Source organism: Rhipicephalus microplus, chromosome X (genome assembly GCF_043290135.1).
Source record: "Rhipicephalus microplus isolate Deutch F79 chromosome X, USDA_Rmic, whole genome shotgun sequence".
Classification (NCBI taxonomy): Eukaryota; Metazoa; Arthropoda; class Arachnida; order Ixodida; family Ixodidae; genus Rhipicephalus; species Rhipicephalus microplus.
The window spans coordinates 184,725,557-184,749,226 of record NC_134710.1 but is presented as its reverse complement, the minus strand read 5'-3'; the positions used below and the strand labels follow the sequence as shown (position 1 = coordinate 184,749,226).

The 23,670-nt window shown below is 44.3% G+C and overlaps 1 protein-coding gene across 1 annotated transcript in view; it reads right to left on the bottom strand.

The window, feature by feature from the left end:
- LOC119176971 (uncharacterized) overlaps positions 1-23,670 on the bottom strand; it is a 109,953-nt gene that overhangs the window by 62,058 nt on the left and 24,225 nt on the right. The window lies entirely within an intron of this gene.

Below are 23,670 nucleotides of genomic sequence, written 5' to 3'. Positions count from 1 at the left end.
AGGTCACCGTTTTCAGTTTTCTTGGTGTGGACTTCCGCCACTTATAAGACCAGAATCGCAAAGGCTGGTCGAGCGCGGTTTATTGATGTGGGTAGACGGGGTGACGGTGGCCGTAGTGGTCGATGCTGTGGGGAAAGATGGAGATGACTACTTTCTAAATATTTCACACTTTCTTGTCGGCGCAGACCAAAGCATAGACAATGGGCCTCTGGGTGCAATCTGCCTATGCCTTCTTTTCAGTAGTGACAGTTGTGGTACGTGTGTCCAGCTTCACCAAAGTGCATGGTAGCACAAAGGACGATTGTCGGGTGTGACATATGGTAGACTTCTGTGGGCTAGCACGAAAGTCAGCCTGCAAAGCCCAGCAGGGGGTTGGGCTTGGAAAACTTTGAGGGACCCTAGCATGTGAATAATCAAAACGCGCCGTGAATGACGTAGACACTCGCAGGGCCTCCGCGTACGAGAGCATGAGAGGTTCGGCTTGCGAGGAATGAACGAACTGCCTGACCTCAGTAAGAGTAGCGATACTCGGAGAAGACGCTGCATGAAAATTTCTGGAGTTCTTTGCGTACAACCTGCCGTATGAGTTCTATAAGGGTCTGCCTGCCATTAGCCCCTGCCATAAGCGAGTACACAGCGGGCATGACGGTCTGGTTTTCATACTGTGACAACCACTGCCGAATCTTGCGCTCCATAATTGTGGCGTCAAGTATGAACTCTGACACCATCGTAGGAGGGTTGCGCACAAAGCCCGCGGAAATCTGTTCTTTTACGTGTTGCATTAACAGGCGTACTTCCTGCTCCTCCGGCATGCGAGGGCCAGCCCATTGAAGCAATCACGACATGTCTTCGAGAAACACGGAAACGTTCTCGTTGGGCATTTGAAACTGTGAAAAAGGTGCCTGCTCTGCTCTTTCTTTCCATTCGGAATCTATGAAGGCCTTGCAAAGCTGCCGATGGAACTCTTACCAACTGGTGAATGAAGCTTCGTTGTTCTCGCACCACACTCTTGACGCGTCTACTAGTCCGACGTAGACGGTATTCAACTTACGGTGGTTGTCCCCGTCGTTGATAGTAGTGACCCGGTCGATATGGTCAAGCTACTCTTCCACATCCTCACCGGTATCGCCGTGGTGTGGATTGGGCTTGCGAAGCATGTTTATGACACGGGGTAAACCAGCAAATGGACCATTTGTGGTTTGGATTGCATCTGTGGCAAACATTGTCCTCACAAAACTTGCCAAGGAGCTTTACTGTAGCTGTAGTGTTTGAATACAGCGGCTGCTTGAATGGATATCAGCAGACTCTAGTGCACCTTCGTTGGTTGCTTCTGGTTCAGGACCAGCAACCATTACACGTCGCAGTACCCAGAACCTCCACCAGTGTGTCGTGAGAGGACCTGACTAACAGGAACTCGAAGTAAATGATTCATTACTGGACCGCAGCAGCCTCTAACATCTGCGCTCTCTTATTCTGCCACCACCACAGGGTTGTAATATTTACATTGTCCGCATAGCGCACGTGTAGAAGAAGTACATACAGTTGCTTGAGCACAAGCAACGACAGCTCAGATTTTTCCCGAACTTCTTGCACATAGTGGTACGTTGTGGGTAGAATTAAAGCCCCTCCATCGCGTCTACCACCGCTCTTATCATCATCATCATCATTATCATCATCAGCATCATCATCATCATCCTGACTACGTCCCCTGCAGGACAAAGGCCTCTCCCATGTTCCGCCAGTTAACGCGGTCCTGTGCTTGCTGCTGCCAATTTATACCCGCAAACTTCTTATTCTCATCTGCCCACCTAACCTTCTATCTCCTCCTAACCTGCTTGCCTTCTCTGGGAATCCAGTTAGTTACCCTTAACGACCAGCGGTTATCTTGTATACGCGCTACATGGCCGGCCCATGTCCATTTCCTCTTCTTGATTTCAACTACGATACTCTTAACTCCCGTTTGTTCACTAATCCACTCATGGAGGAGCCCTAATGGCAAAAATAAGAACGAAATAGACTTTATAATGAGTGCACACCCCGGCCGCTTTCATAAGTACCCCAAACATTGTTCCACTACCGCCGCATAGTTACGGTTCTGGAGCTTCCGAAAGGAAGTTATTGAGCCTATTCCTTCTGATTTTTGCCTTCCATCTTGTTTCCGAACACGTGAGAAAGTAAATATTTCCTTCTTTGTTTCACAAGTGTTATCTTGAGTTTCCTCCTAAGCTCGGGAGGAATGCCACCTCGCTGGTGCGCGACAGAAACATTATGACAGAAACAATATGACATTATGACAACAAACATTATGACATTATGACAAAAAGCAGCAGGAACATTATGACAGCTCCTCCACTTCCGCTGATCTGAGGACATTTAAAGGGAGAGGGGAAGAACTAGTTAGAGCTATATAATCAACCTAGCTGGTGGAAAACGAATGGAGGCTTTAGGTTGAACAAGACACCAGGGGGGCACCGATGGTTTAGAAGCAGATCTGAAGACCGAGGGAAGTTCGTCATTGTACTTGACAATAGTTTTAGAGAATGATGCTTGGAGCATGTCTTAAGGCAGTGTGGCAAGGTGATGACAAGGAGCACGTACAAAATGTCAGACAGTGCATTCCACCGTAATGGTAGTTTGCATTTCATGGGCACACAAACTCGCAAGAGTTTCCTGTGTTGACCTACATCTAGGCAAATCAAGGCACCCTCTGGGTGTTTGCACTCGTACTGCCTGGAGAACTCGAACATTTTAAAATGACCATCACACTTATATCAATGCAAACCATCTGTAGCAGGACCAGAATGTCGACAGTTAACGTTTTGCATTCTGTAGCATCTCAATGAATGTTTTATTTTGAGAAAAAAATTTCTTGTGAGAAATGAGGCTAGCCCACTGCCCTTGCGAGAACTTTGTCACCTATTTCTGCCGTTTTCATGTCCTAACATGCTCTCCCGCTTCCCCAGAGCCGTGGTCCGCCGGCTCTGGGGAAGCGGGAGTGACGTGGACCCCTCTCACCTGGATGTCCACTGTGGCGCTTCGCTTCATCTCTCGGGACATTTCGCACACCCAAGTCGGGAGTCAGTCAGAGATCTCTCCGGAACTTCGAAAAGTGCGCACACGTTTTTTTTACCCGTTCATTAGCATCCTCTGTTCGAAGCTTGCTCGAACTCGTCAATGGCGCTTTGCGCTCATGGTGAACGCTGACGTTTTGTTGCCCCTTCCAAATGCTAGGTTGAAGAGTGGTGCGGTGTTTTCGCGTGTGGTCCTACTATGCTGGCCCGTGCGTCTTGAAGCCAACTCGAGAATATTGTGACCTCGCTCGTGCAATCGGGCCTTGTTGTCGCACATTGTGAGAGCAACGCAGCATAATCACGAGGGGATGTTTCCCTCAGTGGCGTGTCACCGTGAATCTCTTCTGCCCATAGTGGCATGGTCAAGGCACCCTTGGTGTTGTACTTCTTACCCGTGGCGTAGACAAGCCTCGTTTGCTTTCCCGCCACCCATTTCGCAACAGGCTCTGTACTGTGTTTCGGTGTCGTCGCAGGCGATAAAGTGTTGCGACCTTTGTGAGAGCAGTACTGTGTACTTGCCACGCTGCGTTCGGTGCCTCGACTGTCCGAACACGCGTGTGCAGTAGCGTACGCGATGCGACGGTGAACGCGGCCCTGTGGCTCGCTAAGACCAAACCCACGCTTGTGGCCGTACTCCTTCGGGATACGTGTTTGCGACAATACCCGTCATAAAACACAAAATGTGACCGTCAGCGCCTTCACGAACTATGCGAAAATCATCGTCAAGTGATGACGTCATCGTATCACGTCATCATCATCATCATGATCACGTAAGTGATCCCCTAAATCTCTGACGTTATTGTACCGTCACATAACGTGATGTCAAATAACGCCTCTTTGTCAAAAATTGGTGGATCTCGGCTTCACTTCAAGAATGCTTGAGGTGCAGATTCGCCCTCAGGGTGGTCAATGCAATTGAATGGCAAGATGCGTTTCACCTTCAGGTCACTTGAGGCAAATGCATAATTGACCGCATGTTTTCGGCTGGAAATGCGATTCCGAAACCATTATCATGTTGACAAAGCATGTAATATGAATTGAATTTAAATCTGGGTTTGGACGTGCCAAAACGACGAGGTGATTCCGAATCTCAGCTTGACTTTCCGGAAGAATATAAAGGCTTGAAATGATAAGAAATCATCAAAAAAGACGTATTACAACAGTGCCTCGAGAAAAGGAATGTCTGTGTGCGTGTAACTACTCCCTCAAACTATCCTAGAACGCCTACTGCCAGCGTAGTAGCCACGTGGCCCATACGACATAATAGGCAACCGGTAATATAGGCAATAGTAGGGAACTGTGGGATACGACGGCTTCTGGATGACGCACCACGCGGGTTAGCAGCAGAGCGAGTGGATTTTTGTACCACTCCTTTGAAAAAAGCCCCTCTCCGTGCTGTGGCAGTGCTTTAGAAGTTTTTTTTTTGTTTCTGCTAACAGTGACTGCGACGATGACAAGCTACGAAAGCCATGAACGGCAAGAAAACTTTTTTTTTATCGCAGCAAAATTATCTGTAATGCTTTTATGCTGCTCGGGGGTACTGTCAGTTTGGCTAGCAGAGAAGTCAATACAGAAGACAGTTTTCATTGTTTGATATGTTACTGCATATAAAATGATCCTTTTAAAGATCTAAGGGAATCGGGTGGACTGGGGCAGTGTGCTTAGAGTTCTCGGGATCACTGCTTCAACTGATATGCTCAGTCGATTGGCATGAAGCGCAGAACTAATTAAGCGCGTTGAGATATATTTTTTCTAGCTTTCAGTACGCTGTAAGATGCATTTATTGGTAGAAGCCAGATGCTTATTCGAACGCTGATCCTGCTCAAGCTGCGCGGCATGGTGGCACATAAACAATACAGTCAGACATACACGGCGCCGAATAATCGAAACCCGGCGCTTGTTTAACGATCTTCTTCCTTTGTGTGCCGTCCTGGCGCAATGTTTGGCCGGTCCGTTTGGCAAACGGACCCGTCCAACACTTCATGTATACTTACTGTTGAGTGAATTTTTCGCGTTTTTTGTCATATACATGGGTGCAATGGCCGGCGCTCATATTGTGTGGCGGATAGGTTTCGCCCGCGCGTTCCCATGATATCTGGAGCCAGGTACTAACATAAGTTCTGGTTGCAAGACGCCAACGCAAGACTGGCCTTGGGAGGCTACATATAATCTCATGTCAGCTCCTTGAAGGCGAAGCTACTATTCATTTTTTTCGGCTTGGCCTCTAATAAGTGTGCTTTTTTTCTGTTTTGGAAGTGGTAGCCTTGACCTTTTATACATTTTCGGTTGAATTATTCATTTTATATTCGAGGTATTCACAGCAATGCAACTAATGTAAATTACCTCCTGCAAATAGAAGGCATCAGCAAACATGTGCAGACGTAATTTCTTTCTTCGTTCCATGGCAATTGATACATGCGTTTGCTTTTCACGCTCGAGTTGGAGCAGCGAACGGCTGAAAAACCAATCATGGTTTAGGAAGACGAAGCTAAACGGGCTATCGCGCGCGCGAATCCCAAACATCTAAGGCTTATGGTGGAGCGGCTTGCCGTCGTCTAATCTGCTCGAACCGGAAGCTCGCAGCAGACTGTTTATCCCGCAATTTCTCACTTTTTTTACTGGTCACCTATTCTTTCTGTTGCGATTTGACGAGGTACCTACACAGCCATGTCGCAAGGCATGGCTCTGTAGGTACTATCTATCTATCTATCTATCTATCTATCTATCTATCTATCTATCTATCTATCTATCTATCTATCTATCTATCTATCTATCTATCTATCTATCTATCTATCTATCTATCTATCTATCTATCTATCTATCTATCTATCTATCTATCTATCTATCTATCTATCTATCTATCTATCTATCTATCTATCTATCTATCTATCTATCTATCTATCTATCTATCTATCTATCTATCTATCTATCTATCTATCTATCTATCTATCTATCTATCTATCTATCTATCTATCTATCTATCTATCTATCTATCTATCTATCCGCCTACCACTTTTAGTTCTCCTGGCCGTTTCGGTAATGGTATCGATACGAAAATTGGTGTGGCATGACAAGACTGCATGACGAGCATGAGTGACCAGTCACAATATGAAAATCCTGACATGTTTGTCATGAATGTTTTGATAGACATTTCATGGTCTTGATGCTCTGGCGGTAGCTTAATTCATATAACATATTGCAAAACTGGTATGGTAGGACCTGATTGCATGGCGAACATTAGTGACAGACCTTAACGTGGAAATCACGACATGCATGTCATGTCATGACTACACGCCACGCTCATGGTGCGCTCGCGGTCGTTTCGCTTGCTTCACATATAACATATTTGGTATTACGTGACGCCAATTGAAGATGAAAGTAAATGGTACTTCCAAACATGATAATCATGACATGCGTGTCATACAAAACATGACTACATGCTACGCTCCTAGGGCGCTCACGGTCGTTTCGCAAGCTTCACATATACCAAATTTGGTGTTACGTGTCACCAATTGATGACGAAGGTGTATGACTGGTGCAAACATAATAATCATGACATGCGTGTCATGTAAGAACATGACCACGCTCATGATGCGCTCGTGGCTGTTTATCTAGCTTCGCATATACCAAATTTATTATTACGTGACAATAATAGACAATGAAGGTAAATGACACGTCCAAACATGATAACCATGATATGTGTGTCATGCAGAAGATGACTAAATGCTACGCTAATAGTGTGCTCGCGACCGTTTCGCTAGCTCCACATACACTAACTTAGGTATTACGTGACATGAAAAGATGACGAAGGTAAATGATACGTCTAAACATCATAATCATGAAATAGAAGTTGTGTGCGGCATAATTTACGTCTACTTCGTAACTTTCTGCTTATTTTAAAGTGGCATATCAATGTTTCTCATTCTTGTATCCCATAGCAGCGATTCCCACTGTACGTAGGATCTGCCAGTTTTTTATCACTTTATTTGCAGCTATCTCGTATTTTAGTGCACGGACAACGCAGATTTATTGCTCAATATCACCTGCGCCGATGGCGACCCCCGAATTTTTTCGAAGGGAGTGTTTTAATATCTCCATAATACCACCGAAAACGTCCAAAACAAGAGTTCATCAGCAGCCATTGCAATCATTTAGAGAGTGTAGCGAAAACGAAGATTACACAATATTGGAGAACTATTTCAACCAAAAGACAGAAACTTCAACTGACATTTTCGCACAGTACATATTAGAATATGCCTGGAATTAAGGTCAACAATATGTAATTTGGAACCAAATTGCACATTTATGTGCGCTGTTCACACAAAGAAAAACGTGGCTGATCCTTCTTTATAGGAATCGGTATAACATAAAAGCTAAACATGTCTTCACCGGAGCCCTCTACTATGGCGTTTCTCATAATCATATGGTGGTCTTGAGATGTTAAACCCAACATATTCATCAATCAGTCAATCAATCAATCAATCGATCAATCAAAGATATTTCAGCGTTTATTGTACATTGTTTCGCCACAAGAAAGAAGGAATAAAGTCTACAGCAACAAATCACAAAGTCACCCCAAGAACGACAACCAGCTCGAAACTTGCAGCACGCACCTAAAGCGAAAAGGTCGTATGAAATGAGCATACACAGAACTTGCGTGGACTATGTGTCACAGCTCATCACCTAAAGTGCATTGTTCCCATAGAAAAAAAGACGCACGAAACGAACGCACAAATATACATAGGACAAATGGGAGCAACTTCACAGTTGTTCGTGTGCCAGCAGCCTGCTCTTTTCGTTAACGCGGCCGCGGCAGTTAGTGAAGTTACCTTCGTGCTCTGCCGAATTACCAGTCTTATAAGGGCTCGCAGGAGAGACCATGCTTCGTGGAGGCCAGAGTTCATCCAAACGCAAGAAAGTTAATCTAAACGCAAGAAATCTTGAAAATGCGCCTAACGCGAGACTCTCGCGCCAACACGATACTTATGACAAAAACACGCTGAAATTTCAACACTCTGAGGACCACCAAACGGTATATGGCGTATATAATTTGCTTGCCGTTAGCTCATCAGTCAACGTACGCTTCATGACATAGTAGTTAGCGCTGCGCGTTGCGGACTGGGAGGTCGCTGGCTCGATGCCCCACGACAAAAACGTTCTTTCTTGTTCTAGACGCTTAACAGCTGTTTGACAAGCTAGTCCGACGCTGTCCCTCTGTGCGCTCTTCACGAACGCGCCACAACGCACTCTCCTCACCGCTGATGTTGGAGCGGTGCCAATCAGGTCACGCCACAGCAGTGCATTGACGTCACGCTACCCTCGGAGTGCGCGCTGACGTCACTATCTTCCTCGCCTTCTGTGCGTTCAACACAGCGCCCGCAGCTGCTTCCTCCTCCATTCGCCCGCAACACCTCTCGCTACCGCCACTTGCTTTGGTACCACGACCGCCCCTCGCCAATCTTCCATCGCTCATCGCAGCACCCACGTTACCGCCGCTCATCCTGCGTATCCACCCGTGCGCAAGGCTGCTGCTTCGCATTCCATCAGGTTTCTCTGAGAAGATGGTGTCAATTCGTAAACTCTGCGGCGAATGTCCCACTGACGACGGAATAGCCGACGAGAGCTGTGACACCATAGCCGTCGATGAGAACGTAGAGGTCATTAGTTCGTCGCCTCGCGTTGCAGTTGGGTCGTCACGTCAGATTACGGCTACGACGCGATATGTGCCGGTGCTTCGACGTTGTGTCATCAAGTCGTCTTCTAGACGCCAATTTTCGTCGTCGGGACAACGTTGACATTGTGGCGGGTTCTCGAGGCTTTGTTACGGCGTCATCGTCCGTGGCGGCGGATCTTCGGTGGTTCGTCGTACAGCAGCCGCACCTCCATCGGCTGCTGCCCTTAGTCTCAGAAATGTACAAAGAAATGCCCTCGGAAAGATGTTATTGCGATAGAAATTATATGGGCTCTCTCCGCTATATTTTGCCACCGGCGTCAGTGGCATCACCATCACTCACCGCATATGTGTACGTATGGGTAATAAAAATATAAAAAACAAACCCGAAAAAAAGAATACTTTACGTGGAATCGAACGTGGGACCTCTGAAACGCGAGTGCTCAGTGTTAACCACTGAATCACCGAGGAGCTCATCCTTCAACGCTCAAAAGGCAAGCTATTTATATCTAGCACTTGCCGGTAGGGAAGGACATCCAGGGAGGGGAGAGAACTATCGTGTTTTCAGCATTACCAGCAAGATGGCGCGATGAGCGCGCGGTGGCACGCGTTCTCATCTCCTACACGTACTTTGCCCCTCATAGTTGAGAAGGTGGTTGCTCACTAACGTGCCCTTATCTCGTGGTGGGGACGTTTGTACATCTCGGCTGGCCTTGGGCTTTCACTCGAACGTTTCTGTTGTAGTTTCCGGGCGCGCAAAAGCCACTGTAATTATTGCATAGTCGCCGGTTGCGAAAAGGGCGCGCTTTTCAGGCACAGCGAAGTAACAACTGAGACGCTTATTAGCGTTCATCTGTAACTGTGAGTACGTTTCGTGTGTCATTTGTGCGGGGGAAACGCGGGGCACGTTTCGATATGCTTGCCATTCGGCACGTGACCTTCCAATTTGTTGCTATCGTGTTCATTGCTTCGCCTTTGCGGCAAAGCTGTGACGTTTTCTTAGTTTGTTAGTACGAATTTACAACGTCATATCCATGACCGAAATACGTCAGCGGAGTTGTGGCGGATCTCGGCGTAAGACAAATTCGTGTTAAAATGGAGGAAGAATGTTCCTTCAGAAGAGTTGCATGGTTTTGCAAACTTTTTCAATTTCTGAGTTACATGTGGATGAGTTAAAAATTACTCGTAGTATTATAATCTAGCAGTTCAAAACAACTGAAGAGTAAAATCAACTGCCCAAAAAAACAATAAAATAACAAATACAGTGCATTTTCATCAGTGTTATGGCTCGGGAGACGTGGAAATTGCATCGAAATGCCTATTTGTTATTTTATTTTCTTATTGCACCAAATATTTTGTGATATGCTAATATTGTATTTCAAACTTTTCTTTTTTTACACGTCAACTTTAGATGTTCATTCTCTATTCTGTAGCAGTGCCACGGCAACTTTTCTGGAATTTTTGAATAAATCTTCTTTACACAGATCATCCAAGTTTTTTTGTGCATCAACTTGGCGGAGTGACTCTAGCAGGTTTTGGTTCCTGCTCCTACCTACGAGTGTGCGTGCGCGCGTGCACGTACAAACATGCACACGTGCACACACAATATAGAGCCGGAGAAAGCATGCCACGCTCAAAATATTAGTCGTATACGTAGAGTGCGAACCCGACGAACGAAAAATTTTCGAGAACACTGCTATGCAAAGTTCACAATTTCGGTGCCCCAACTGACTTGTTGCGCCGCAAGGTGAAAATCGAATTTAGAAAAAACTGTCGTCTGAGAATTTTTTTCGCTTTCAAAGTTCAGTTTAGAGCCACGCTTTTTGCTCATCGTCCCTCGTTCCTTTGGGCCCTGCATGCTTTCTGAATTCCCCCCCTCCCCCCGCTCAATCTCTCCACCCGTTCATCGACGCCTCATTTGTCTAAACGCTCAGCACGTGCCTGTCATTATTAATTCACTTAACTCTAAAGTCAGCACACACTGAACAACTCAGGCACGGGAAAAGGCAAGTGGCAGATGTCGGTAGCGTACGCCTTTGGTCCGCACCAGGATCAATAAGCATACAGGGCTCAAGAATGCTAAAACTAAAGAAAAGAGAAGCAGCCACTGATTCCTAAGAACTGCCAATTGTATGAAGTGCGTATGCTTTCGTTGTTTTATTTTTAGAGAAGAAAGAATAGACAGTGGGGAGATGATTTATTGATGTTGTATAGTAATGGCGTGCATTACGCCTATCTGTAGAGCTTCATCGCATAAGGCTGCAGATGAGTTGACTGTCTGCTGTAGGAACAAGCTATATATGGAGTTCACATTCGATTGTTATGACACTGCTAGGCCTAAATGCTTTTAATATCGTGAGAATTACACTTGATGGAATTCGTTACAGGCTCGTGCACGTGAGAACAATATACAGGCACGCAAAATTCATTTATCGTAGCGTATATAGCTCATGATGTTGTAATTACGATGGGCGTTGCAGCTATATAAGCATGGCTTCTCATTTCACACTGCCCATTCAAGTGTTTATTAAGCGCACTTTTCAGCCATTAAATCTACGGAGATAATCTTCAGCAGCACTCAAACCCTCCCAGAGGGCTAGGCCATTTGGGGATACCACTGACCTACATTGTAATGGCCTAATGCAAGAATGAAAAAAAAAAAACGGAGCGAACTGCAACTCAGCTTGTTGAAGACAGGTGAATCCTTGCATTGCTATGGAACCATACGCTCTATTCAAAAGCAGACCTCATGGATGGGGATGCTGACATCGGCAATACCTTTTTTGGCATTCGCCTTGGTTTTCACTTTATGGTGACCAATATGTACACACTAGAAACTAGCAACGAGGTTAGATCTCGGTGATCACTGGTTTCGGTTCTCTAGAGTTTCTTGTCTCAGGCTGTCGCCTATCCTGTACCAATTTATGTTGTGGTCGAACACGCGTTCTTTTACAGTGAAAGCTGTTATGAGATCACAACATGGGTCTCGCGCGGCGCCGTGGTTGTCTGCTGCCGCCGCCACCACCGGTGTCCGTAACCTCTTTCGCATAAAATAACAAAAAATATAAATACTGAGGACACAGTATTTCCAACCTCACTGGCTCACAGTGAGGTTGGGACCCGGGTTCCCATTGCGCCGGCCCAGTATTCTACCACTGAGCCACGCCGGTGCTTTGGCCTTGTTTGCAAACTTGCTTTAGACAGGCTTGACATCGAGAAAGGAATCGCGTTAATGAGTAATAAAGCATTTTAGAATAGCAAAAGAACATCCGAGCGTCACAAAATGCGAAAAGCGTAACGAGTGGGTCCTCCAATGCTCCAACGCACTACAACAGCTTGTCCTTGATCACTTATTATCTGTGGCGCACACCCACGTAAGGCATGATTCCTCATTGTCGTCAGCCACTACATGACCAAGTGGCACCAAATTCCTTGCGAGTGTTCAGGGTATACGAAGCTTCTCTGGAGAATGACAAAAATAGCATATAGTGAATACCGGCCTACTACTAACCCATAAACTATGAATATTATTGGCGTAGTGGGTACCCAGCAAGTGTTCTTATAGCAGTTACCCAAAGTGTGTTTAGAAAAAGCTTTGAAAGGCCGCTAGTCCTGATTTCACTGTGACGGCGCTGCGCGTTCCAAGCAAGCCTGACCTTACTTTTCTACAGCTAATGCTTACTGGAAGTTTTGTATCAATTACACCGGAAGCTACATGACTGGAGCCCACCAAGCTCCTTCCAGTGTTCTTAGACATAAATGAACCTAACGCTGCGTATTTTACGGCGCATTATACTTTGTTGCCTACCGCTTTCGCTCTACGTATTATTCTCCTACCAAAACTGAATTTTTAGTGCTTCACATTTAAGTAAACACAATCAGCCGTCAGCCTTACAAAGAGCGAAGTAAGCGTAGAAGTAGCGACACGAGTTTGGCCTAAACATAGCTTCTTTTTATATAAAACTGGGTACTTATTACGCACTTCAACGTCTCTGCTGCGTACTTTCTAATGAGAGCGGAGTAGATGTGCTTATGTAGTAACAGCAGCTGTGACTATCACTCACACTTGAACGAAGCAGTAAGCGTGCTAAAGCAGCAAAATGTTATGGCAGCATAGCGCCGCTAACAAGATTTTTGATGCCGCGCTATCCAGCTTCACCCACAAAAAAAAGTGTGATTCTGTGTTTTTATTGTGCAGCATAAATTTAACGCCATAAGTTTGCTTCCTCTCAGTTTACCGCCAGTTGTCTTCGTGTTCCTGAATATTTTAGTGGTGTTTAACATGATGTGTTAGCCTAATGTCATTCTTCGTCTCGTGAAAAATTTTCGTATATGCTTCGATAATGTACACCCTAATGTCAAGCCAAAATGGCGCATTTCGGGGGTTGCTTTTGAGTATCTTTGGTCGTGGCAGATTTATTTATCGCCCCGGGAGTGGTATACGCTCGTCCTTTTTGCTGCGACACGTGTCGAGATCTCTGCGGCTCGGTCTCTGAGTCTAGGCATACTCAATGTCTGAATAGAGCCACTCATGAACACTTGGTCCTTTGTATGTGTACTGTAGTTGAGTTGTGATATGGCTCATTTTATTGACGCATTCACTCGGTTACGCTTCACACACCACCACACATATTGTGTGCCAATTTGGCAACATTTTAGCGCATTGTTTTTAACGTAAAGCGTTAAAGAACTTATTTGGCAGAAGTTTCGGCGTCGGCGTGTGAGCGAAAACTCTTCATCTGATGCGTGACCAAAAATTGACAAAGATACAAATAAAATTAATAGTGAAAATTTCTGGGTTATGAGGGGGGTTCGAACCCAGGTTGTATGCGTGGCAAGCAGGTGTTTCATCACACTGACAGGCAAGTGCTTGGAAGCGTAGTGAGAATAACGTTCAGGCTGTACCAACACACGGGTCCTGCGCATAGGCTTCAGAATACATGTAATATTACAGTAATTTTGTGCGGTAGAAGCGTACAGTGCCATCGGGCGTCAGAACATGTGATTATCATAACGACTTCGTCGTTTAAAGCTGTCCAACCATTGCAAATGGCACACACTTTACTGCGCGTATTCCCTTAATACCACAAAGTGGGTGCATAGCAACTTCGAAACGAATTCACGGGCATAATTGCTCGTGATTTCAAGCATGCTACCCATTACACAGAATGCAGTCATACGCGAAAAAGGGTATTGCCATTGCGTTCAACTCTTAAAGGCGCGAAGCGTAAGGATCTCCCGTTTTTTTTTCTACTGAAAATCCCACCTCCTCGTCATTTTTCATACCTTTATATACGTCCGTCTTACCTCCGACCATGCTCTTGCGCAAGTTTTTTTGTCTCTCGTAGACCATGTTACAACCGCTACTCCAAGGACGTCCCATTTTCCGGCTTTGTTTTCGCATATTCAAAACAAACAGATTCTATGAATGACCAAGCTTAAAAAACGCGCATTTGAGCCTCTTCTCCGGCATCGAACATGCTGCATGCTAACAATTTCGACGTGTTTATAGCATCAATTTAGGGTAGCGAAAATACAGAGCGATGCACGCTTGGACGGCGTGTCAGGCATCGATCTTGCCAACAATATTGCTTGCGAGTTTTTACGGAGCAATACACGGGCGAAGTGGCTTACGACCATGCCACTGGATGCCGGCATTAGTTGCACTAACGAAAGCCGCGGTGTTTTCGAGCATTGTATGCCTAGATATTTCGCAAACGGATCGGGACGCTATGTAAAAATGCGTATAAGTAACTATTCTTTTTCTTTTTTTTCATGTAGAGAACAGTGCTGTTGCGTGTGTACATGAATTTAATACTTGAAAGAAACAAGAAAGGGACTTCTTGTTGGCTCGTGTTGTTTGTTTGACAAAAATTTTCATTAAAACAAACATATGATTACCAGTGAAAGGTATAGAGGCAGTTGCTTGTACTGTTTTAAGCGGGATGTAGTGATGCTCTTATAGATGGGAAAAAAAGGGAAGTAGAGTTCCTCCTACTACTCCGCGGCCGTCGTCCCGTTCATTTGATTGGTTATTTATGCGCATTCAACACTCCCAGGTTTGCATGAACATGAACACCCGATTAGGTGAACGGAGGGACGACCGAGCCTCTTAGTCCAACTGGTAAAGCATAGGGCGCGTTACCCACAGAGTGCAGGACCAGCCATCGCTGGTGGAAAGTTCTCCTTTCTTAGTTTTTAGTTTTTCCACATCTATAACAGCTTTATTACATTGCGCTTGGAACAGTCAAATTAACAACCCTTATACCTTCCACGGCTTCATTATTTTTGCTTTTCAATAAAGATACTTCAAAGAAAGAATAAACACACACCGAGGGCCAATATATTCTTAGCTACTTTGCCACTCCGGGATCTCAGAACATTTGAAAGTACGCAATTGGAAAAACAATGCATCTAATTTCACTTCATCAAATGGCAATTAACTACTGATTTTTCGTTTCAGGGTATCTTTTGACAAAGTGTAACTTTTGAACAAGCATCTCAAGACCTATATTTCCTGAACTCCTGAAAAACATTGCCCGATCCTAGTACTTAGAGCGTTGAATAATTTTCAAACATTTAAAAATATGCTTGCTAACAAGGAGAGCTCAAAAGATTTTCGGTCTGTCCTCGTGGCTTCAATTTAGGCGGAAGAAGGAGCTCTTTGCTATTGATACTTGTTTTGCCGCAGTGGTATAGCTGATTTTGCAGGGCATATTTCAGCTTAGGCTGTAGACTGTGGGTGCCAGCCATGAAAAGCTTTTTTTCATTCTTCTTTTTTGTTTACTTAATTTACATTTCTACTAAAAATAGACATAAATTGGCCCATTCATTTTTGTTTTCACATTATTATCAGGGATTTGGTGGTTGCCACAGAAAAAATGAAGAACTGCTCAGTGTCCCAGAATTTTCTCTGCAAGTCAGGAATATGCATTTATTGAAGAAATTCTAAATAGTGTTCTGGAAACGGGTGTCCAAACGAACTGCAGTCCCACCTAAATGATTTAAATTACCCAATAAATGCGAGATACCCCTAAGTATGATGTTCAAAAATGAAAATATTGCACGAAAAGATCTTCAGCGTGGTGTAATGGTCTTGGGGTAGTATTTACACACACAAACTAATAAAAAAATCTACTTCGAGAAGAACGATCTAAACGAAACATCGTTCATATGCGTGAAAAAAAATATTTAACTCTAGTTTTGTCTATGATGTTAACGTAAATTTGTGACATGAGACGTAGTATTCCAGAAATGGTTGCTGGAAGTGTATTATATGCAGCCAGTTCAATTATTGAAGCATGGGTACAATGTGAAATGCTGTTTTAAAGTCCAATAAATCACAGCTTACAGAGCTGATGGTCGATACGTTGATTTGATTTGTGGGGTTTAACGTCTGAAAACCACCATATGATTAGGAGAGACGCCGTAGTGGAGGGATCCGGAAATTTGGACTACCTGGGGTTCTTTAACGTGCACCCAAGTCTGAGCACACGGGCCTACAACATTTCCGCCTCCATCGTAAATGCAGCCGCCACAGCCGGGATTCGATCCCGCGATGTGCGGGTCAGCAGCTGAGTACCTTAGCCACTAGACCACCGCAGTTGGACCAGAGCTCACAGTGTAATAATCGTCATTAGCTATTCTAGGAAGCCAGCTATTTCACTTAGACTATTGAATAGTAAAGGAGATAACGATAGACAGACAGAGAAAAGGGGTAGAGAAAGAGGAATAAATGAAACACAGAAGAGAGACGTTAAGCAGTTTTGTTGGCTACTTTTTAAAATTGGGTGCATACTACCGGTAGAGTCGTTAATTTACTTTCGGGAAGCCAATAAAATTTAGCTGCTTTGTTTTCGTGTTATCAAGACGGTAGTTAGTTACTCTGCAGGACTGAACATGAACCGGGAGGCTTAAGTGATAGAGATTATACTAAATTGGAAGGTAGAAGACGCATACACTGAATAATTATATAGAAAGATAGATTTTCAAAAGGTAAAAATTTGCGAAATTTTCAATGGCAAATGATAACCTTAAAATGGAAGCAAAAAGTGGAAAACACTGAGGCGAAGCACAGCAAAATGAAGCGAAACTACAATAAAGTCTCATGAAGTCTAGTTGAAGGACTAGTAAGATCGGGTAAGCAGGCCTGAAACTGAATGTAAAAGTCGTGGTGCCTGAAGGAAACAGAACAAGAACCGTAAAACTAAATAAAAAACGAAACCGTCGACAATCGACGTTTTCGTAAAGTCATATCGTAAAGTCATATACAAGGTGTAAGAAAACAATCGGCTGTAGTCTCACTTCCCCTCAAAGGAAACAAATGGGGAAAGTGTTTGCTAGACCAGGCCTATGTATGCGGTAATTGAACACGCGTTCATGCTGCGTGTGTATATATGTTTGTTGAATCAATGTAAGAATTATACGTTTCGCAACTAAGCCCATTTACTTCACACGTTGCTGTCCGCTGTCCTCCCAGTCGTCCCACTTAATTTCAGTTTGTTTGGCAGAAGAATATCGATGCGAAGAAAGAAAGAAAGAAGGAAAGAAAGAAAGAAATAAGAAGTATGGAGAAAGGAATATAAAGAACGAAGAAAAAGGGAGCACTACAGGAAAGGATAGAAAGCAAAAGAAGAAAGAGGAAGGAAGAAAGAAAGAGAGAAAGAAAGGCAGCACAAGGATAAGAGAAAAAATAGAACGAAGAAAAGAAAACAAATAAAGAATGAAATGAAGAGAGCTGGAAGAAAAGCAAGAAATAAATGCTTGACAGATCTGTGCACTCGCTAAGCAAATGGATGGGAACCATTATTTTTTCGTTCAACCTAGCATGTGACTTGTAATGACCACCGTTTTATGGAGGCCATGAAAATAGAGAGAGAGTGCGAGAGAGGGACAATAGCATGTGAACGTTCGAGAATACAGCCCCCTATTGCGCAAGCAGTGACATTGATGTCACGCGAAGCAAATTAACCACTTCACTGGTCGCACACTGATCAGTGTGCGACCAGTCAAGTGGTTAATTTGCTCCGGGTGTACACTGAACCCAGTGAGCTTAGGCATATCGTGCACTAAAATCCGTGAACAAGAAGAATGGGCCATCCCGCTGCGAGAAAATGAAGAGTGGGACATTCTCGGTTCGGCAATACCAAAGAAGTGGAAGGCGAAGTGTATGGCGGTTGTCCTGCTGCACAGTCGGTATATGAATTGACTCCGACAAACAGCCGTCGGTCGACCAAAAACGAACGGCAAGAACTGCCGCCGAGATTTAAGACTAGCGTTTTACACGTTTCTTTCCCCTTGTCGTTCGGGGTTCACGGGGTGGAAAAAAAAGGCTGCGCGACTGTTTGTGTCACTGCTTCCTCAGTTTGCCGTAGCTCTTTTTCATTGAGTGATGAAGTTATTTCTGTTTCCATGGGTGCTCCGACGCATGAATGCAAGATGCAGCGCTTTGGTTTCACCAGGCCGCTCCGAATACAGGAGCAGCGACTAGGGGAAGCGAGATTGGGCAAGACAGAGGCAGCGGCTGTAGGGGGGAATAGAATTTGGGGGGGGGGGGAGAGGGGGTGCTTTGTTTTTGTTTATGGTGGGCGTGTTGCGCTTTCGAAGCACGGAGATCGATAGCTCTCTATGCAAATGGCTCCGACGCCATGGCGCCGCCTCTTTTTCTCTCGGCCACTTTTTCGGTATCTTTCCGCGTCATTTTTCTTGCCACCCATATATGTTTGCGTGTGTATGCGTTCAGTCGAGCTTGTCTCTGCTCGACGGGCATGAACGCTTCGCCTTGCGCAGCGTGACGAAAATGGCAGCATGTGTATCGAGGGCCATTTTGCGCCACTTCTTATTTTCCTAACCACAAAACAAAATATCTTGCCCTTCTCGAAGTACTGAAGATGTGCGCACACACACGCATACACATGCACGAACATGCATGCGCACAAATGCAGGCGAAGAGCAGCATTCCTTGCTGTCGTATTGTATGTCTCCAGATTACCAGGTGCGCAATCAGCCAGGTATAATCGTAAAATAGATGAACTATGAACCTTCTCTCTTTTGAACCCATATGAGTTACGAATTACGCGTTCCTACTACTCCTATTTTTATGTTTTACTGGTAACTCCTCTGATGTCTTCCAAAAAAAAAACGTGTTCCAAAAAAAAAAAAAGGGCGCATCCTAAATACTTACAAAATTTTACGAATGCGTTGGATCTGCTTTTTTTTTGGTGCCGTATGCGTCGTCTCCCTTGCTAACATAGACTGATTGAAAGAGCATAGGGTGCTTTATCCGAAGTTGCAGCTTCGGTACCCGTCGGCAGCAAGTTGTCTTATCGTCCGCATTACATTCTTCACACTTTTTATCACGATTGCTTCAATACTGTACAAAACTATGCAATTAACGTCCTCTATGTACACCTTGTTTGGCTTCATGATCTGTTGGTTTTACTTAACCCCGAGTCATTACTGAAATTATTTATTTTGAAGAAACTCACGCACGAAGGAACACGAAAAGCCCATTTTGTGTACCCTATAACCCCTGCTCGCGACTAAGAGCATCAAAGAAAAGGATTCACGATGAAAAATTAACGCAGAGTTTCTCTTTCACGCGTAGCGTGCTGTGAGATTCATCAGTCCTGTTTGCAGTTCGTCTGCACAGAATGTGCGTGTCGTTTCCGCACGAAAAAGTTTCCGCGCGCACTGAAATCTCAGGAGAGTCATTCTCTTTAACGAGAAATCTTCTCACTAATGGAAGTCCTGTACTCTCGTCATGAATAAGTGCGAGAACTCTTCTGGGCGTTTATTATTTTTTTCTGGTGCGGCAATTGATTACGCAATACGGCTACCAAACAAAAAATAAAAATAAAAAGAACAAAATAAGACAAAATTACTGCACCACGTGCATCGTAGTACCAGTCCTGATTCTTGTGAACATAACGTAATAGTTATAGGAGGAAAACCTACAATTACGCAAGGCGAAAGCACAAAAGAAGATAATGATATTAAGCGAGAACGCTTCTCGCAAAAACATTGGCAGATCTCACGCACCGTGGGAATTGATGGGAAGCACGAAATTGATATGCCACTTTAAAATCAGCACAACGTTACGAGGCGGACATAAATTATGCCGTACATCACTACCTTGTAATGATTATCATGTTAGCAACTGGCATTTGGGTTCATCGTCCATTCGCGTCACGTAATACCAAATTTAGTATATATTAAGTGAGTGGAACGGCCGCTAGCATGCTATGAGCGTATACCATGTAGTCATGTATTACGTGACACGCATATTGTGATCATCATGTTTGGAGATGTCATTTACCTTCGTCGCCTTCAGGTCACGTGACACCAAATTCGGCAATTGTAGAATTAGAGACAGTCACGATCATGCTTTGAGCATAGCATGTAGTCAAGTTTTACATGACCAGCATGCCATGATTGTCATGTTTGGACGTGTAATTTACCTTAGTCGTCGATACACGTCATGTAATACCAAATTCGGTATTAGTGAAGCTCGAGAAACGACCGCGAGCGCACCATGAGCATGGCGTGTAGTGATGACTTACATGAAATGCATGTCTTGATTTTACCTTAGGATCTGTTTCTTACGTTCGTCATGCAGTCATGTCATACCATACCACACTTTCATTATGTCACGCAAACTAAACCATCCTAAGACCAGCAACACCATGAAACTTGAAACATGACATTCATGACATGCATATCATGGTTTTCATGTTACGACTAGTCAGTTATTCTCGTCATACAATCATGTTATGGCATACCACGTTTAGTATGGATACGAATATTGAAACGGGCAGGAGAGCTGAAAGTTGTAGGTGGCTAGATAGATAGATAGATATATAGATAGATAGATAGATAGATAGATAGATAGATAGATAGATAGATAGATAAATAGATAGATAGATAGATAGATAGATAGATAGATAGATAGATAGATAGATAGATACGCTCAAAGTCGCCGATGTTTGCTAAGAGATAATTCGCATTTAAAAGCCTCCAACTAGACAACACTGTTTCCACGTGATTAGCAAAACACGCAATAACTAAACCAAATTGTGAATGCTCTCTTTCGAGCTCAGACCAATCAGGCTAACGGGCCCCGCCGTGAATGAGTAAAACTCGAGAAAATGGCTTGAAGAGGGAACAGGCGAAAGCTTTTGCAAAAAAAAAAAAAAAAGGGTGAGAGGCACGCTCAGCGTTCGCACTACGCTATCGCTGTGCACAGCGCAGGGCTTTCGCGTGCAGAAACAAGCACACACAGGACCGGCCGGCGGCTTCAGAGTACGCATGCTAAACGCGCGCGTTCGCAGAGACGCACGCCGCTGCAGCGGGCGAGGGAAAAGCGCTCACGTTGGCAAAGTTGCAACCGGGATCGTGGGAGAGCAATCACGCGTTCGCGGTGAAACCCCAAACGTAAACACAGGATACAAGTGGCCGCACGGACGGAGCGAGAGATGGACGGAGGGCGCGAACAGTTAGGCCGCACGTCACCGCTTACTGCGCGCTCCGGGCACGTGCTAGCGAGTCCAGTAACGATGTCGGCGGCTGTCTGCGTTGCACGCGCTCGGCCTTAATGCATCGCAGTTGCAATGGCCCGGTGAGTGCAACGCACAACGCGCGCTTTCATTCCGACAAGAATGCCCCGACAACACCACCGCTGAGGTTTCCGTGGCACGGCTTCGCTAGCTGTGCTTTGCTTTCTACTTTTTCCGCGTGGTCACGAACGGGAAGAAAAATGGGAAAACTCATAATTGCACTTTCCTGGATTTCCCGAATTTCTGTTATGTATTCTCGATTCATGTGGCAGCGGCATCGGCGCCAAATGAAATACGGCGGAGAAACGCACATCGCGGCGCATGCAGCGACCAATCGCACTGATGCCGGCCCGATAACTTGGCATGAGCTCTGCACCTGACGTACAGCACATACAGAATAGATAGAAAGACAAGCTGTATCCTTCATTGCAACACTATTTTTATATTCATGAATAGAAAAACAGCGAAGCTAAAAAAAATGAATGCCACACGCTGGTGAGTCCTAGCCGAACGTGACTTTGGTCTTTGCTTCCATCGGCTATCTTCCATCAACATAATTGCAGGCGTGCGTTACTGTACCGTGAAGTAAAGTCGTTCGACGCTAAAAGAGATCAGGAAACACGCATGTCTCGATGGTTGTTGCAATATGCTGTATGTCATATAAAATACTTGGGCCTTCTTTGAACTTAACCAGCTTCCCCCGAATCGCCGGGTCGTGGTCTCTCTTCACTGAGATATAAGCGATAAATACACATTACTGACTATTGACTACAAGCAAAAATATGTGAAGGCAAAACTAAATTTCACCTAAGTAATGCATACTGATTGCCCAATACAATATCGGACACTATAGTGTCTTTTATATAGTGCCTTTTTCCTGTCTCCTTTCTCGTTTTCCTTCATCTTGCACGGCAAGACAAGTTACAGTTTGTGGTTATATAATGCGCAAAAACTGTATTTTTTTAAAAAAGGGCACTTTCATGTTCGATGAAAGGAGCAGCGTGCTTCTCTGCTTAACAACGACTCATTGGTGTTACTTCTTTCATATGAATACCCCAACCTACGTAATAATTACTGCATCAATTTTCAACAAATTTTTCTGTTTATTTTGTCACAAAAAGCTCACATTTAATTATCAAAATTGTTCGCATTTATTAGCAATGTATCTGCACGTGTACTGTTCATGCGCTGCTTAAATGACAAAAAGCCTCTTTGACTTAGCGAAGTACCGACAGATAATAAAAATAATAGATAATAAAATATGATGCCAGAATAAAAAGAAGTGTTTCAGTATAACATTACAACATGTGAGGTTTGGCCAAATGGCTCATATAGAAGGGAATGCTAAGCAACAAAACCTTGCCACTTAGCAAAACCCTGCCCTGTCTAAAAAACAAACAACAACGTACAAACCAAACCAAATCTCAATATAAACACGCTCAAGTAATGTCGAATCATATGAGTATATAAATTGTTCCTCACCTCTTTAACGGGAAATCGCATTAGGTTTCAACACACGTGGTATAGAAGACTCAGGTGCATAAAAATATATATGTATGCATGCACCTCACGTCAACGTTGTTACATGCATCGCCTTCGTTTTGGTCTCATCGCTGCGCCGACCTCGGGCACTGCATGCATCTTTGTCTGCATTCTACCACAGAGATCGATAGCTTGTGCACAGGGTAGCCGACAGACGTACACATTGCATGAGATTACCGGCTCTATAGGATGAACGTGCGAACTACTTTACACGCATCGCGCTTAGTGGTGCAGAATTTGATCATACTCGTCACAAGAGCTTCATTTCACAAGTATTGGTTACGTGCGAAAGACAGACTTCAGTTCTTTCTTCCCATACCTTCACAATTTGATTTGATGTTTGTTTACAGCATACATGGTAAGGGCCGGAAGTACGGGTATACAGTTTGTTGTCTACAAACACGGCATATACGACGTTCGTACTTTGACTTTTGTGCCTCTGTCGGCGATATGTCAATCATCTATGGTTAAGTTTCTATTGCATACAGTATTGTGAGTGACCGCGATTTTATGAAAGCTCTATCACTACTTTTTATTTTAGTCTGTATCTCTCTCTTTCTATCTTTTTGTCTTTGCAAAATACAGTGAGAACACAAGGCTCAGTATGCAAAGTGTACGAGAAGTGTCGTCTCTGTAGTAGGAGGGAATGCTAGAGATTTTACTTGTTTGGCACGGACATTTTTACCCTTACATACGCATAAGCGTAACCAGGTAAATCTTGGCCTGACAATCTGAGCCCACAGATTACAAAGTCGTCCGACAAGGCACACATATAAAAACAAACCTTCTACAACATCTTTTCCGAAAACATAATTTTCGGAATTGCTAATAG